Source organism: Hibiscus syriacus, unplaced genomic scaffold (genome assembly GCF_006381635.1).
Source record: "Hibiscus syriacus cultivar Baekdansim isolate YM2019G1 unplaced genomic scaffold, ASM638163v2 tig00004620_pilon, whole genome shotgun sequence".
In the NCBI taxonomy this organism is placed as follows: domain Eukaryota; kingdom Viridiplantae; phylum Streptophyta; class Magnoliopsida; order Malvales; family Malvaceae; genus Hibiscus; species Hibiscus syriacus.
In genome coordinates, this window is record NW_024062020.1 from 302,557 (window position 1) to 308,140 (window position 5,584).

Sequence of the window (5,584 nt, forward strand, 5' to 3'; positions counted from 1 at the left end):
GAAAACTGCTTCAAAATAAAAAAAACAACACTCTCAATTTTAGGAGCTCGTAATACTCTTTTTGCAAATAAAACAATTGGTATTATTCAAAATAACTATAAAGTTGTAAACTTTATTTGAATTTTAATCAGTTTGCAAGAAGTAACATATATTAGTAATAGAAGGTAAACTCATGAAGAAAAGAGACAAGTTATTGCAAACTGCTTTAAAAATTAAAAATATATATATATATATATTCTCATATTTAAGAGCCCATAATATTGTTTTTGCAGATAAAATATATTGGTATCATACAAAATAATGTAACCTAAAGTTGTAAAAATTATTTGAATTTTAATAAACTTACAAGATGTAATGTATATTAGTAAAAGAAGGAAACACACATAACAAAAAAAGAGATGAGTAATAGCAAACTGCATCAAAAAAATATTCTCAATTTTAGGAGACCATAATAATGTTTTTGCAGATAAAATATATTGTTATCATACAAAATAATGTAACCTCAAATTATAAAGATTATTTGAATTTTAATCAACTTGCAAGAAGTAAGATATATTCGTAATAAAAGGAAAAGCTCATGAAGAAGCTATAGCAAACTACTTCAAAAATCACAAAAATATTCTCAATTTTAGAAGCCCCTAATACTCAAAACTATGTTCCACATACTCAAGATTATTTTATAGTGTCCACGCACCGAATCACTACTGACATGAAAGATTATTTTATAGAAAAGCTTCACTTGATATAGATTCAGTAACATCAAAATGCAACTCAATGACTGGTATCATAATCATTTCTTGATTATTTAATGAAATCAAATTATGTATAGTATTATGAAGGCATGATTTAAAACCAAATGTCAGCAAATGAAAGGAATCTATATTGACTGCTCGGAGGGAATGTTTGCTGCCACAATAAAAGGCGGCATCATAAGGCTTCTATTTCTGCTAGGTTGGTTCCTAAACAAATATGGTAACAAAATTCTATAGTTCTTTCACATAGATATTTTGAATTCGAATGGGGGATAGACATATACACACACAGAGAGAAAGATCTGTATAAAGGAAAAGATTTACCAGAAAGTTGAGTTGTTTGATTGGAAGTGAAAGATTTAACACCTTCATCTTGAGTAAGCAACATTGGAAGCTCCTATTTCTTCATTTCCGCAAAATCTTCTTCTAGATAAGCTCCTCGATTGTACAAAATGCTAATTAAAACCGATTTGTTAGTAATCACTCTATTTATTCTAAAAGTAACAGATTTAGAAAAATCGATGAGAAAAAAGACCCAAAATAAACAAGAAATGGTAAAAATTAAGAAAGTCATCCCAAAAAAAATACTCAGAAATCACATTAAAATAAACAAGAAATGGTAAAAATTAAGAAAGCTATATTTGAAAAATCACATACCAAAAAAAATTGCTCACCGTTGTCGCTGAGCATCGAAGGGTGATAAATAATATCTTGGGTAACAATTCTGTCTATGAACTTCTTCTACTATTCAGATAAAAGAGGGGGAAAATGTAAAATTTTAAATGGAAGGGGAAAAGGTAAAATCAAGACAAGACAACTGGAATCAGAAATTCAATAGGTAGAGATTATTGTTTGAGTTGGAAAACTAAAATCAGGATAAGAAGGCAACTGGCATTCATCGTCTTCCTAACGATTGCTTTTTGGGTTCTTTTTATTTTGATTCTTCAAATGAGCATAACAACGTCCCCTTCCATCTCTTCTGATCCGTTTTCAAATTTCGAATTCCCAAGAAACCTTCTCTCACACGATATTTTTTTCTCTCTCCAAAACCGCTTCCGCCCAACCTTTTATTATAAATTATGATCATCGCAAGATGTAACGGCTAGTTTATTGCGCGCCTTTTTTCACTCTTTTCTTTAGATATGTTTTCTAGTTTAAGTTGATGAATGATGCCATGTTCAGGGCCAAATTATTAATCCGACTTCAAAATTCAACCAAGTTAGATAAAATTCGTTTGACTTTTTATGGATTTAGCCCACTCAGGCAGAATGCACTTTTCCTGACGTGTTTTTATCTCACGTGATAAAAATAGTATTAGATTAAAAAATATGTAATAGGTGTAAAAAATTTTATTTTTAAAAAAATATATATTTAGATAAAAGATAAAGATAAACTATACTTGTGGTCAATAAAGTTTAAGAATTTTTGTTTTTCTCATTAAAATTTCAAAAAATAACAGGTTAATTATTAACATTATTGATTTTATAATAAATCAATAGTTCGTTGTTAACAAGGGATGCTGACGTGAGAAAAAGCTTTATTGGGTTTAGAAAGAAGAAAATTCAATGGCTTGTGCCTTTCAAATTGTTTTATCAAAAAAAATTGTCGGATAAAATGATTAGAAAAATTTCTCTTAAAATAAAATTAAAAATCTAGGAGGAATTTAATTTGAGTATATTTCTTTTTATGCAAAGTTTATTTTGTAAATGAGAAATATATCTTTATAAATAAATATTACAGATTAAGATTTAGAATTAAGTTGATTTAATACTAAATCACATTTAGATATAAATAATTTTGTACTTTTTTCGATCTAATGATTTTTTTTCTTTTACGTGTGATTTTTCGTAAAAAGTGATTCTTCAAATTAAATTTTGATATATTTTATTTTATGATTATTTTTTATTTTTATTATCGTGTTAATATTATTATAAAGTGTATTTTTATGACTAAAAGAAAGATGACAAGCATTGCATAATTGGGAGAAAGATGGAAATCTGCAATTCACATTTCTAATAATTCTTTACATTTTGCAACAGAATCCTCACATCCTATGGAAATATGTGTAGATATAACATGTTTAAGGCCATATCCTGAATAATACAATGATTGTCACTAAAAGTGTAACTGAGAAAATATTAGACGAGACAAAATTTAAGCATTTATTTTTGTATTAAATCTATTTTTAGAGGACCTATTCTCGTTTACTTGTTTGAATGTGTATTTAATATTAAATACAAACATTTTAAGAGAAATGAAAAGTCGAAACAACAAAGATACACATCATTATACCTGGTACAACTTGTATTTGACTTTCTGTCTTACCATGAACACAAAGACAACAGTCTACGGAGGTCGGACATGTCTATCGATGTAATGTCCGAATGTCGTACCTGTATTATGCGTCCATATTTGTATTCGTGTTCATACTTCCTAAGGAGCAGAGCAACAACCCGAAGCCACTAAGATCAGAGGCTAACCAAAAAAACTAGTCTCTTTCATCGCCAACCCGATTATTCTTTTCCTTAGGACCAGTAGCGCCATCCTCTCCATAAAGTTCAACCGGAAGCTTATCGTAAATGTTCTTAACCGAAGATCGAAGCATCACCGGTAATACATGAACAATTTTATCCAATTCAGTTCTCGAATCATAGACGATCATTGGACCCCATTTTCGCATAAAATGCAACCAACCAGGCTCTGCTATGACCCTATCTCCGAGATACTCGGCTGCAGCAAGTTCATATTGAGTACTTGAATCTACGTACAAGTTACCACTAGCTCAAACGTTTCGAATCCCGATTCTTAGTGTTGCAGAACCTTGAATGTAAGTCCCCGGATGAGGAAAGCTCGCGTGTCCATTTTTTGACGAGTAGACGATTGCTTTATTTCCTTGTATGTACTCCAAATCATATGCATTCACCCATGTACCACCACCGTGCTGAGAGAAGTATATGCTCCAGAGCTCTCCACTGAAGTTGCATATACGGAGCGTAACATGCTCCCAATCACTTACATGTTGTCCGATCGTGTTAAGTGCGATGTTCATGATGCCAATTTCAAGAGTCGCTGATCCGTTGAAGGGGCAGAAAATCCACATTGCAATATCAGTGAAAGTTCCACCAAGTGCTGGCTTCACATGTACATAAATTTTAGCACTTGCCAAATTTCCTAGTTTGATAGTTTTTCTCCTATCACCACTCAGCAAACCGATCCAAAATTGCCCATCGTTGCAGGCACCACGAGGTAGATTCGAGCCATCGACATTGATTGGTTCACCTGTTGAGTCTCCTTTTCTGAAAAGTGCTCCGTTTTCGAAAAACCAAGAAACAGAAGACTGTAAGTAAATCTCATCGGGATGAAAGAAAACCGTAGGACCATAGTGGTTTATCAGTGCATGAATTTGATCCTAGTTTGGCATTCCATGGAGTTAATGATCTAAATTCTTCAAGCATGAAATAGACGATTCTTGTCTCGGCATCGAATCGCAAGAAAAGGTCCCCACGGAAACACCCTTCCCCTGCATCCCTCGATGAGACGGTCTCATGCTCCAAACTCTAAATGAAAATTCCGAATGCATAACTTGATAATTTTCTCATCCATCCGTCAGATCAGCTCGAACACATCTCACTTTATTTAGTTTCAGTTTTTTTAGAAGAATTCGTGACCAAATGACCAACAGAGTTATAACCCTCAGGAGATTGCGGCAACCAGAAGAAACCGCAACCTTCGGGGCTTCCCTCACTACCATCATTTGATTTCCACACTAGCGTATAATCAAGAGGCACTCTAAGGGCCGGTGAGGTAGCACAGGATTCAAAAGGCATTTCTCAAGCAACAAGGACAAAACCTCTTAAAAGCTGGTCATTAGATTGCCAATAGTGACCAAGGCAATAAAATCCATCGATCAGGTATTCCAACAGGTTTATGAAACGAGACACCTTTTTTTGTATCCTCCAAGTTACTGCTCCAGATGAACTTCGATCTCGAGATTTTAATGACTTCGAGTTATCCTAGATTTATTATTCCAGAAGCAAATCCTTCACCTGAAATTGGAGACAGTCAATAAAAACATTTACAAAATAATGTTTTTTTAAGTATTTTGTCCAACACTCACATCCGAGTACAAGTAGTATAGATTTGAACACTTTTTTCGAGTAGGTTTTCATATCCGTGTCGGATACTATATCTCGTAATTTATACATATAAGTCGATATAGACTTGATCATGAATCACCCATCGATCAGAAAATGATAAGTGTGTGTGTATATATATATATATGATGCAATCAACCAAAAGGAAGAAAACCCATGAACGAAATACCCATTGAGAGGCAAACCCAGAATTCAAAATACATAAATTGTTTTGCAAATGAGAATTGCAAGTACCTGGAGGCCATTGAGGAAGATGTGCTTGAAGAGAGAAGGTTTCGGGCTCTGAAGGCGGCAATGGATCCATTTTCATCCTGTAAGAACATTCGCACCCGAACAATTCTCTCTTGATCTGAACAATTCAAACTGGGAATTCAGATGCTAATTTGCCGCTGATCTCCAAACCCGTTGGCATTATTTTGATAAATCCAAAAGTCTATGGAAAGAATTGCAGGGTGTAACCCTAGACCCGGCCTATGCGTTTCGACTAAGTCTAGTAGATCATTAAAGACATTTTTCGAAACCGTTATTCAATCAATATAAAATCACATTATAAATAACATGAAATTATAAACAAATTATACTATCAAAATCCAACTCGTAAATATAGTACCAATAAATAATAATTTAATTTAAAACATGTCTTCAAAATCACAATAAACCGAACAGTAATAGCAAAAG

General features: G+C 33.0%; 1 pseudogene; it reads right to left on the bottom strand.

Annotated features, from left to right (window-relative positions):
- Positions 1–3,240: 3,240 nt before the first annotated feature.
- LOC120195221 lies at positions 3,241–5,210 on the bottom strand (annotated as a pseudogene).
- Positions 5,211–5,584: the final 374 nt, after the last annotated feature.